The sequence below is a fragment of the Limulus polyphemus genome, unplaced genomic scaffold (assembly GCF_000517525.1).
Source record: "Limulus polyphemus unplaced genomic scaffold, Limulus_polyphemus-2.1.2 Scaffold407, whole genome shotgun sequence".
Taxonomy (NCBI): domain Eukaryota; kingdom Metazoa; phylum Arthropoda; class Merostomata; order Xiphosura; family Limulidae; genus Limulus; species Limulus polyphemus.
Genome location: NW_013666017.1, coordinates 457,375 through 471,301, shown reverse-complemented (window position 1 = coordinate 471,301; position 13,927 = coordinate 457,375).

Sequence of the window (13,927 nt, the reverse complement as noted above, 5' to 3'; positions counted from 1 at the left end):
GTAGCCCAAACGTTGGCGTTGAGTTCTGTGGTTTACCTGCCTTTTTTTCAAACCTATCAGTTTAAAAATAGGGATTTCTATACGCTGATAGCCTTCTTGTAGCTTTTTGCGAAATGCTAAAAAAATTTAGTGCTGGAATTGAGGAAGGAATAAATGGGAATAAATCTGTCAAGATCAATGGCAAGAGCACGTTTTCTGTGAATGCTAATTACTGTTAGACTCTTCAGGCACTCATCTGCTATATTGGTTTTCATGTGATTTTTGATCAGTTTTAGCTTGCTAAAGCTCCTTTCAAAACGAGCTGCGCTAAATGGGAGAGTTATTGCTACCTTTATACCCTTATAACGATCAGTAAAAGCCATAAATAGGGGGTTTAAAATGTTCTGAAAACTCCTCGATTGTTCCAAGTGTCGCACCTGGACGCTCATTTATTCTCTAAGCTTGCCTCATTTCTCTTTGAATGTTTTCAAGATTCAGCCTATAATGGGCTGCAAGATGTTTAATAGTCTCAAAATCGAGGAAGTTTTCAGATTTGTGGTCAATTGCAAACAGGGAGCGGAACATTGGGAGGATTTTTCCCACTGAATCATTTGTTTAGTTTTCTAAGAAAACTGTCAACGGTCGAAAACAAAATGGCTCGTTTCGTATAAGAGGAATATCGTATGGCATCCCGCTTCCGAAGTGTGATTAGACCTACAAATATCTTTGAAGATATGGAGCTCTGTAACTAACGTCAACGTCAAAATTTCAGGTTGCAAGGTCAAGAACATTAAAAAGAATATGCAGCTTTTACGTCACACCTATAGATTTGAAACTCTGCTAGAAGACTCTCAATGAGATCTGTTACTTTCAAGTAATCTAACTTGAAACTTTGCAGAATATCTGACGCTTCTTTTGCTTCACATAAGATATCATTCAAAAACAGCATACAGTATATGAATATCTAGTCAAGTTGCGCCAAAATGGATTGGACATTTAATGCACGGTCTAGATCGCTGTCACTCATGTCAAAGTGTCGCATAAATTTAATAAAACAGTCAAACCTCCTACAATTACACTTATAGAACGCAGTTAAAAAGCCCATCGTGTTTCTGACATTGTTTTAAATTCTATGGACTTTTCATTTGGGTGCATGTCTTTCCTACTTTGGAAAGCAATCCACTATGCGTGGATATTAGAAGCGCTTAAAAAATTGTAGCAAGTCTCAGGCATTGAGCAAAAGTCCGCCACAGGGGTATCAGATTTCACGTTTTCTACAATGAACAAAACAGTGAATGTAGATGGCTTGAGGTACGATTTGTCTTATTTTATGTTGAACCCCAGAGCACTTGCCGCTCATGACGTGGTGCTATCATATTCTTGACCAATCAGGTTTGTGACATTAAGTCTGTTGTCCTTTAATTTCCTCCAGAATTCTGTTGTTCTTTAATTTCCTTCAGAATATATTTGACCAATGATTCTGCCTCGAATTAATCAGCAACTTTAAAACCAATAAATTCTTCATGAACTTCTGAATCATTAAAATACTGAAGTAACAAACTTATATGCTCTTTTTTTTGAATAGGTCTTTAGTTTCCCCAAATAAGATTGAATAGTACTGAGCTTCTCTTTCTTCTTCTTTAATTTCGTCCAAAATAATATCACTGAGGATATCCAAAATGACATCTTGTACACTGTGGTACGTATATTTTGCATTTTTAGGACCTTCACACAGTTGTTCATTTATGATCTGAGAATAAATCTTTAAGAATTTTAATATTTCCAAAAACTTTCCTTTATTTTCAGCTGTGTCTCCTTTACGATGACCCCGTTAAGCTATATTTTGAACAGCTGTAAGTTTCAACGTAAGTGCAAACATTTTGATATATTCCCTATTTTTTTTCATAATCAGCCGGTGAGCTTCATTAACGCGGTCCGCTACTGTTTTCTCAGAAAGCTTTGATTATAAATAAGCATTATATTTGCACGTGTTGTTCAAATGCCAGACTACTTGCGTTTGAGAAATTTATTGTTTTTTGGATATTCCCCTGTGCACTTTTAGCATGTATTGAACCCTTCAGACACAAAAGCTTGCTCACATTGGTATTTAGCGCATGCAGTAAAATGACGACAGACAAAGCAGTAGACTTTGTCAATATATGCGGAATATTTAAACCAAGGATATGCTTTATACCACTCAGGTACGAATTTATGTCCAGGAGTCTTGGAAAGCAGAAAGACTCATTAAGACCAGGTTGAATTGGTACATTATCGTGCATTCGGAATATGTCACCCAGACAACCTACTCCAATAGTCGGCCTAGGCAGAATTATTTTAATTTAATTTAAACAAACATCGATATTGAACTACGTATATAATAGTAAATCCGTCATAATAGTAATTCTTGAATTCTTGAACCAATCATAAGTGAATGTATGATTTTATAATTTGATTATATCTGAAATCTATTCATCATATCTTACAACAGTAACTTTTATTTTTAGTTATTTGTAAAACAAATAGACGGAGTTTCAGTTTCAAAAAGTAGAAAGATGACATTTGTGTCACTTTGTTTTATTGGTACGAAATGAAAAAAGCTAAGTTTTAATACGCAAATTAATGATTTTTATCAAGTTATGTTGTTGCGCCTTTGAATTGGTATTTAAAATTGAATAAGGATTTTAACTGTCAATTACTCAAGGTTATAAGTATAAAATGCTACAGTTTGCTCTTCCGTAATTAAAAGTTTGATTAATGTTGCAAGTTTGCCTAAACCATTGTCATATTAAGTTATTATACGATACACTTTTACTTTGCCAATATAATGAAGACCATCCTGAACCTTCTGAATTGTTAATAGTAGTAGAAAATATGTACATGTTATTTATACTGCACGTTTTCTTCTGTTTAAAGAAACTAAAATGTTCATTTAGTCTTTAGCTTTGGGACTGATAACCAATCCTTCGAGCCTGACAAGGGATTGTACATCAGTCTGAAAGTAAAGTATTCAATACTGAGTTATTTGAAGATACTGATCAAATGTGGGAATTTTTTAAAGATAAAATTTTAAATATTTAAGATCAACATATTCCTTACAGAAAGAAAAGGATGGCTGTAAGTAAAAAATCAGGTTAGCTCATAAAGTGTATAAGGGATAAAATTAAAGAAAAACATCACAAATATAAGAAATTTACATTGACTGGGATGACGAGAGAGTTAGAAGATTATGGAAGATCAAGAAAGGTGGTCAAAGAGGAAATCATAAAATGATGTATAAAAAAAAAGGTTGATTGAAAATATAAAAATTAATAGTAAGGATTTATTTAAATACACTAAGGGTAAACAAACCCTTGGGATGTGGTAGGGCCCTTGAGTGATGATAAAGGAAGGTTTGTATCTTATGATTCTGAGATGACTAGGCTATTAAATTTTGCTGTTTCTTCAGTTTTACTAATGAAGATTTAAGCAATTTTCTTCGTATTGAACAGTTACTATATGGAAACAAGGTCGAACAAGATAATTACATTCATTCTGAGCTTCGTAAGAAAAAATTGGAAAGATTAAAGAACGATAAGTTTCCTGGGCCAGATAATATTTCTCCAAAGGTTTTGAAGGAGGTTAAGATTAGATATGTGAGCCACTTTCTGCTATTTTTTTGTAAGTCCTTGAATAGTGAGCAGGTGCCAAAGGATTGGAAGTTAGATAACGCTACTCCTCTTTTCAAGGGGGGTAATAAAAATTGTCCCAGTAATTATAGATATATTAGACTTGCATCGTTTGTGGGAAAAGTTTTGGAAAGTCGGATAAAAGATGCTTTGAAAAATCAGTTAACAAATTTTAAAATTGTGTTGGATAATCAACATGGTTTCACTAAGGAAAAATCTTGCCTTACAAATCTTTTGACATTCTAGATCATAACCACAGCATCTCAGCCACATATTGGCCAAGACACCCCAAAGAGAAGCTTTGGCTACAACAATGGATTTCTGTGAGAAGAGCAAGGGAAATTTTGCTCCCATTATTTATAGGTGTGACAAAAGAAGGTCTGGACCATTTTATGAAGTGTTTTTCTGGCAGATAACTACTTAGAATTGCTGGTCTCAGAGGTAGGCAGTCTAATGCCTGATTCTGAGTTTGGATAGTCCAGTCATGGAATGCAAAAAACACTTGTGTGAGGCAAACTGGGATACAGTCATAATTGAGTTGTGCCTACAATTACGCTCTGTTGGAAGTTCAACAATCCACTGTGCTAAGTGCATGAACCTAGAAAAGAGGTATTCCAGTGTTCTGCCCCATCTGCTCTGTAAATTGTACCCTGCAATTGCGTTCTAGGATGAGAATACATTTCGGCAAATTAGTTCATCAAGGGAATTTCAGGTAATGCAATGAGACATTGCCTGGGGTGGTGGATATCCTTATCTTTACAAAGACAGCTTCTGCACTGACATAGTATGACATAGGTTCTTCAAACTGATCACAGGAGAAGAAATAACCTCCAGTGGCAACTGCTATGGCTAAGCCTCAGACAGACTGTCCTAACCACATGTCTCCACCATGTTAAGCTTGATTGAAGCCGAGGATTAACTAGCCACAAATACATTTCAGCACTGTGATGCAACTATGCTGCTTTCTTGTGAACAGGAATAATCATCTTGGTCCTCACATTGGTTTCATGCCTATGATAATGATGTCTCTTTCTGAATGTTTTATGGAAGAGAGGAACAAAGTGTATGCTTTAAGTGTCATATATATTGGATCACTTTTAAATGAAGTACCTGTAATTTGCAAAGCTACCAGTCTTAAATGATGGTTTAGCAGGTGCAGAAGAATGAACATTGCTCATACTTTGCCGACAATAAGGTGAGCTAGGCTATTTTGATTGACAACTCAACAAGTCCAGGATAACCAAAAGCAAGTGGTAAATGTTGCTACAACAGCTCTGGAAAACTAACACTAACAATTTGTGCTGAAAGATTTGTTGGTCAGTCCAGCTCTCGTAAGGCTGGGTGGAACTTGACAAACACATGTAAGGATACAGGAGTGAGACATCACATCCGTGGTTGATACAGGAACAGCCAGAACACTGATTGATCTTGTAGTATATCAGACCCATCAATTAAGACCCCCCCCCGGCCAGTGGATACCAGCTTCATTCTGACAAATAAGGATAGATTAGACGTAGGTAGAGAGGAAAATTTATGGTTGTATTTAAAAGAGATGTCACTCAAAGAACGAAGGCAGTGGTAAGGCCGAAAGCACATATTTAATGTGCTGCATGAGGTTTTCCACATTGGATGTATGTCATGAATATCAGAGGTACGAGCCATCGTGGTCATTCCGAGTCTAGTTGCCAAGTTGATCATACGTGTTTTGTAATACCTGCTATGATGTCTACTGAGATTGCCCGTTCTACGCCAAGAAATCCGCCTATTCCGGTGATCCTAAATAGATTACTCTTGGATTTTACCCCTCGACAAATCATCGCCTTTATCCACAGGTTTAAACCAAAAATATCCATAGATCCAAAGAAAAGTAGGATCCTTCGACGAGGCGGAGTTTTTCTCCAGCCCTCTACCCTGGCTGACCTTACCTTTTTATGTAAACCTGGGAATGCCGACATTAATGTCAGATGTTCCACCACTAAAAGCTCTTCTAACCTTTTTTCTGTCTTTCTTAGAGGTGTAGATCCTTCAATCTCTCCAGACGAGATCCAACTATCCCTGGAAGCAACCACCAAATCCAAACTCCACGTTGTCCAATGTACCTGCTCCAGATTAACAGGTCTCACTACGCAGTTCATCAAAGTAGTAACTACCTCTAAACCAGCAGCAGACTACATACTAACTAATGGATGTTTTTTCATTTATTTCACTTTAGAGCCGAATGCTGACGAACATCGATGAAGTTGAACAAGACCAGCAAGCCCGTCTTACGACCACATGTAACTTCTAAACTCCTGATACGCTCACAGTTCAACTTGACACTAATTTAGCTTTACCCATTCCACAGATGGAGCACAACAACACCCAGACTGACACAGACACGTGCCAGCTGCCAAAAACGTGCCTTCACCAAATTCCCCCAGACACCACCTGTCCCGAAGATTCCGCCATAACTCAAGCCATACAGACCCGCGTTTCGGTGAAGCACGCTTCTTTAGCCACTGAGCCCGTCCAAGCAATGGACCAGGAAACCCGGATCTGTGTCTTCATGGAAGCTAAAAAAACCAGACCGATGTCCAACCCTTATCGACTGGAAGACATTCCTTCACTCCTCTCCCAGACTGCACCCTAGCCGTGAAAGTGGGTACTCTCTTCTCCCTCCACAGCAAAATTGTTATCCTTGAATTTTGGGATCCAACGTCAACTTCACGCGCATTTGCGCGTGCTCCCGTCCTACTGCTTCAGTCAAGTTCAAGCCAAATCTCCTTCTCTTCTTTTCCTTCTTTTTCATTTCACAGCTTTCTCCGAATGCTGCATATATTTTTAGTTAGATAGTCTGTTAACAATACCCACCTTGTTAAATAATAAACAATAAATCAGTGCTGAAATTATCTCAAGCGATTCGGTATGTATCATAGTCGCCATGTAGTATTAATATAATTTATTCCCTGTCGAACCAAAACTAAATTCTATGAGTGGGGCTGAAGAGAAACAACAGTTTCTGAGCGCCCCAGGTTGTCTCTCAAGCCCCTTCGAGGCTTGTGAGATTTAAAACCTAAATTAATACCAAGTTCTTCTATTCGTTCAAGAATGAAGGTGATGATCTCCGACCTTGGTTTTGCATTGCCTTCCTTTGGATGGATATACTGCATAAATTATTTGTTAATTTTGCCTGTATTACTGGAGAATTGATGTTCAATGGGAGAGTTATTTGACATCAGCCAGATCAAGCCCAGGAATAATCTACTGCACAAGTGTATGTGTTGAAGAAAATTACATTTTATCCACATACATAAGTGGTATTTCTTGGCCTACTACAAACAAAAACTAGTGTTTCGGTGCTAAGTAACACACTTATAGAACCAATACATGAAATTAACTGTTTCCTGTTCAGGAAGCAAGCAACGTTAACTCAGATAGGGAGGGACAAAGTCCCAACTTTGTTTATATGCCAGGATTGCAGCCATTGCACTGCACCTAAAAGTGAGTATTCAACTGCCAATATACCTGACGTCACAGGTTGAAGATTATGCAAACAGTGTGAATCAAATGCACTCTAAGTAACTCATTAGTTGAATATTCTAATGTATACGTGGGACCATAACTGAGTAGAACTGAAAAAAGTGATGTATATGATTACAGAATCCATGCCAACATCAACACTTCACTATTTGGATAAAGTTACAATATGTTCGTTGAGAACTATGATGTCATGCGAGTAAGAGAAAATCCCGTGTATTGATAATCCTATAACAAATCCTGAACCCATGGCGACTCCGTCAATCTGCTGATACATGATATCTTCAAGTTTTGTGCACCAAAAAACTTTTCAAGTATTTCCGGCGGCGGTACACCAAGAATCAGATTGAAGATCTGAAACAACTTATGAAGCTTCGAGGTAAGCTCAGCACTCTTAAAATATCTACCGTTTTTCTAAAGACATGCATCGTAAAACGAGTTGTACCAAAATTTATTAGTAATCGCATTGAAAGATCCCGAGCGAGACATACTCCGACAATGGAACGTGCATTTTTGAATGATGAAATCGAGAAAAACCAAAAACAATATTCTAAAGTAAAAGTTCGTTATCCCAACCTATGGTCAAAAATTAGAAAAATTCTTTCATTTTTCGACATGATTCGCTTGTGCCACTACAATTCCAAAATTGATGAACGGATGGAAAACCAAACAAAAACAAAACACGATCGTAATATAAACATTCTTATTAAGAAACGTTTCGTTGAGTGTAAAAGCACATTATTAATCTTTCAGACTACTGCCTCCCTGAAGCAGAAGAATTTGTACTTGGACATTGTCTAAAGTTTTGTGTACCTACAATATACCTTTGTATACAATATCCAAAGAGAGAAGATTTTCGCAGAATTTGAAGATTTATATGCTCAACTTACTAAACATAAGCCAGTATCGGACGAAGATCTAAGTTAGCTAAAGGCCAGACTACGTGATTTGGCACATGTTTACTGTGGCACACCAATCAACCTTACCGACTTCTATATGCATAGAGAACATTTTCAGGCAATAGAATCTCTACTCTCCAACAAAAGCATTGCCCCCCAGTGGCACAGCCGTATTTCTACGGACTTACAACGCTAGAATCCGGGTTTCGATACCCGTGGTGGGCAGAGCACAGATAGCCCTTTGTGTAGCTTTGTGCTTAATTACAAACAAAAGTAATCTTATCACAAAACCTGACAAAGGTTCTGGTACCGTCATTTTGAATAAACGTATTTTTTTACTTCGATATGACTATAAAGTGATAAAAAAATCCAAAATTACGATGTCAAAATTGCCAAACGGAAAACTGACTTATCACGAAGAAAGTATGAAACTTTGAGAAAGAAAATGCAACTTCAGGATAAAAGTTACAGAAAGAACGAGATAGGTTTGTTCACCAAGTTATGTGGCAAGATCCAGTGTGATGAAGCCAGGAACAAACCCTAAATACAGGAGCACATCAAACTGCTCGCTAAGATGCAGTCAGAAGCAGTTACGTGACAGAGAAGCACACTATTCAGCTCGCCAAGATCCTTACGGAACAGCTGCCCGTGTGGCTGCGATTCTTTTAGTATAAATATAGATATAATATAAATAGTGTTTTGACCACTTCCGAGTTTGCATTTTTGCCATTTATAACGTATTGAGAATTTGAAATAATCCGAAGCCAAGTTAAATAATTTAAATTTAAACATTTGAATTTCCCACTAGATTTTGTGTCTAGAAATACGCCGATATTTTATTTAATTTGCCAACAAGATTGATTTACACCGTTTTCGATTTTGACACAAATACGTTTTAATATATATACAACAGTATAATTTACAAAGCCACTATTATGATTAATTATTACAAACAAAGTTTCATAAACAAAAATTTCACTAACTTACAAATAACCAAAAATCTTCTTCCTAATTCAGTGTATCCTTGATATCCAGAAAGTTAACTTGAAGTTGATGTATGTACCATTGCTGAGAAGCTAGCTAGCTTTGTCAGACACTGAATTGTTGGACCATAGAAGTAAGATAATATTTTCATAAAACCACTAATGTTCGATGAGAATCCAGTAATATTTTCGGAAAGGTACTAACGTTCAATGAGAATTCACTGACGTTCGAAATTTATAACTGTTCCTGGTCAAATGTCGTATATTTTCTAGTTGATAAGGGTTAGCAAAATCATGGTTTATAGCGTACACGATTATAACAGGCTCCTAGCAAACTTATATATACTCCCTTCTTTGGCCTAGGTCTTTTTATATACGCGAAAAATGTTTTCTCGAAAAATCGGACAGCAATACCTAACTATATTTAAGCAGTTACGGAAGTGGATATATTGTTGATTCTTGTGTTCACGAATATTCTACAGCCTTGGAGAATTGGTGGGAGTTTCGCCATACGTAACTAACACTGTAAGCTAGACACGTTTTTACATATAAACTCAATCCCAAGAAAATTTGTCATTAAAATAAATATATAACAAATTCGTTACAGGCAATATATATCTGACATTATAAGTTACGCATATTTTTAAATACAAATTTAATCTAAACAACGTTCATATTAAAAGTTAATACATAACAATAAATTTGTTACACATTCTAAGGAATTTTTCGCCAGATCTAGCAAACTTTTTTTTTTATCTTGCTACTAGGGATAAATCTAGCGAAACCATTGAAAACTTAACTTATTCTAAAGACTGGCTATGATTTTTGTTAGACATAAAATTTTGTCAGTTTAATTATCGTTATAAAAATGTTCTTTTGAATTATAAATACGACTGGAAAACGTTGTCTGGTGCAGTGTAATTACTGCCATTTACCACACATCTTGCATATAAAAAATTCGCAAAATTAGGGGTTTTATGACGTTCTTGTCTTCAACTCCCTTAACGATGTAAACAAAACATGAACGAAACAGTACGGAAACTAGACTTACTTTAATCTTAATTTCGTATTAAATTAACGTATAATAGTTATGCCACGTATAGGTTAAAGTACTATTAAAAGGTTTATTTTTATAAACCAAATGCATATATATATAAAAGTTATAAATAAGATATATAATAAATTTGGCATATGCGTATTTATTTTGGGACGTTTGATTCTCGTTATGCCCTAGGAAATATAAAATGAAGTCGTGACTGTATTGTTTTATCATACCAACTTCTCGAAAAATTAGTCAGTGTTGCCATAGAAGGGTATATTCGTACTATATTGATACATTGTAAGGATTTCTGGTAGTTGACTAGTCGTCTAGATTTGTGATACGTTTTCAAACATTAAAATTTATATGATTATAATAATATACTTCAGAAAGAAATGATGGCTAAAAAATATACAAAACTCAATTAGTAAGGTCTGATTGATGACCTTAAGTTTCGATAAAGCTGTCGATGTTCCTAAGTCAAACCCACGTTTCATTTATTTTCGGAAAAATGGTAGAGTCTCAATAAAAAATCGAATTTGATTAGAGCAGTGGCATGCTGTGACCAATATGATGGAGGAAACAATGATACATATGGTGTGGCGGTGGAGGATATGGAGTAGGGTTGGCATGTGCAAGGCCAGGAATTATTTCCTTTCATTGTAATGGAAATTTAATACTTTGTTCCTTGCATAGGGTTATGATGACAGTAATAATATTGTTACGTCTCCGTTTGTTAATTAACTTTCCGTAACTTCGTTCCGACGAAACTTTAGCGACACAACTCCTTACTTAATAAAACTGGTTTATTCTTTCCGAATACAACTTTACGATACACTTATTTTCAACAATCGCTCTATAACAAACGCTATATCAACGAACGTCAACAATCCTTCTGACTGCAGTTCAATTACTCACTATCTACACACACATTACATTACCGTCACGTTGTCACCCTCTTTTATATACCAGACTACCCTATATCTAGTAAATGCTAGAGCATTCGACAAAGTACAGGATAGTTCTAGAAAGTAGAGGGCGTGAAAATAGTCACGTGATCTCGATGACGCAACAATATATTAATAACATTAAATCGATCTAGCTACTTTTTAGTGACTTGTATACAAATCTAGCGGAAACATAGCGACCATCGAAATGAACTAGTGACAACAGTGTTTGTTTGTATCCCGGCTAGCCTGAATAGTTCTGGATTGAGCAAAACGCGTCGTCAGCAATGTATATGACAAATATAGTTGGGATACCATTATTATATGCTCTTCCAATTCTTGAAAATCTCTAAGGAACGAAATAAAAAATGTAGTGTTTACAAATGTAATAAGTCTAATATTAATGTTTTATGACAAGTTTAATTGTAAAATCAAATTTCTCATAATACATTAATTCCGACTAACTCTACCATGTACTTATTGAACACAAGCTTTCAATTTCGTTTATGAGTTCTGCGTCAAGCGAGAAACAATTTAAATAGGAACTTTATGTTAAATACAACACATATAACCTTACATAAGTTGGAATATATATATGGCAGTTGTGACGTGCTATATCAATTAAATAGTTATATATATATATATATATCTTTACATCCAACAAGGCTAAAAACAAATTATTACAAATAAATACAATCAGTTCATGACATAATGCATACAAGTAACCAATACACAATGCTAAGACAACAGAATTTTAGTTTATAACTTACTAATGTGTTTTCTATCATAGTCATGAGTCAAACCTTGTTTTTACCAAATATTTTTGTTTTAATGTATATGACTTCCTTTATTCCCCTTTTTGTGATGCTTGGTTAATATTCAATAACGTCAATTTTATCCCATTGGAACTGTTTCTTTGCAACTAAGCCATTGTTCAGCATCTCTCGATTTCTGCTCGTCGTAAAACGAATAAGATGGATTTTTATATTTATTAATGCGAACCAAGGTTTGCTGGATTCCAAAATGTGTTGCTTCCAACAGTTATGCCCACAGGGGCACAGCGGTATGTATGCGTACTTATATGCTACAAATCGGGTTTCGATACCCGTGGTGAGCAGAGCACAGATAGCCATTTGTGTAGCTTTGTGCTTAACTACAAAAAATCTAACAATTACATTTTGTGTTATAAATAACATTTATTTGTTCAAGTTTACTTACTGATTATTTAGCCTTAATTGAAAAGGTCTTTTAAAGTTCTGTTCTGTATGACACGAATACCATATTGTTTTTGGAAGCGTTGAAGTTTAGATCCATGGGATGGAGGATGTATTGAATGGAGGGTAATACGGCAACTGGTGGTAATTTTTTATTGCTTGATTTACATTATGACTTTTTTATATTCCTAGGCAGTTCTTAATGTTGGTTGTCAAACCAAAAGGGAAACCATTATGACATAAGCAATGTAATTACGATATAAAAGACCGAAACCTCGTGAGATGGGAGATGTGATGACATTTTTTTATCACCTGTGTATAATCCAAGAATTGAACTTTAAATTATGATCTTTATATGTAATACCAGGCTATGCTACATTCTTTACACTGCTTTTAACTTACAAGCTTTAAGTTCACAAAAATTTTCTCTTGTTTTTATGGTTTTGCAGTTGGAGTATAACATGCTCAAGCAAGTTTGTAGCTTTAAATTTCCCCTGAGGCAAATTGGATCGGCTGGAGGTTAGGCATTTTCTTAACTATTTCTCTTGTAGGAATAACAATATGCTTTTTTTAAAATTACTACACCGAGTACTGTTGTCGACGAACCAGGCAGTAGTCACAGGTGGACTTCATTGTCTTGTGACCATCTGATCTAATAGGCACTGATCACTGTTTTCTTGTGTTAAAAACTCGAGTGTTTATTGCCATATTTAAAAAAAAAGTGTTGGAGACTGAGGAGGAGGCTTTCCAGAGACTTTACGAAACTTTTAGCTAGATTTTCCATACACTTTTGAGAGATTTTTACAAGATTTTTAGGAGAATTTGCCTTGGGATTTGTTAAGGAATGTTAAGAAGGTTCTACACTGATTTTCAACAGTTTTACATATGGTTTAATGTTTACATGGGTTACTTAAAAATATTTCAGTTAAATCAGTAAGAACTCTTAAAGTTTTCGTCTTCCTCTAAGTTATTAAAGTAAGTTTATTATTTTTGTATAGTTTACAGTTTAAGAACCTTGCAAGTTCTCCAATGACTATAGAGGTAACTTATACTTCTATTTAAACTGGCGGATGGATTCGCGCACAGGTTTAGTTTATTGAGTAGAAATGTAAGTTTGCCTTCGAGCAAAGAGTGGGTTTGTTTATAGTGTTACGACAGCTGAAGTCACGTGACTCTGGGAGCATGCGTGGTGAATTTCTGGAATAATCTGGGAACTCCACGAATGTTGTAGAAGCCTCTTTGTTAGTATATAAGTCTGGCGAGAAAAGCCAGCAGAGTTAAGCGAACACTAGTTGCGGTGAGGTTCGGGTAATTTACGATTCTCTTTCGAGCTAGTGTGGGTTTTGCAATAGGGCTGATCTAGTACGAAGCAAGCCACAGGAATTCGATGGGAATGGACCATGGGAAGCATATAAAGCACAATTTGAGCTATTGGCAGAAATTAATGGATGGACAAAGGAGCAGAAAGCAGTGTACCTGGCAACGAGCTTGAAGGGACAACAACTGGAAATACTTGGACGGTCATCAGCAGACGACAGGCACAACTACAGAACACTGGTAGCTGCTCTAGAAATCAAGTATGGAACTCCAAATCAGTCCGAAGTCTACAGAGCTAGATTTAGGACTAGAATCCGTGCTAGTGCAAAACGGGAGAGCTTGCAAGAGCTGGCACAGGATTTGGAAAG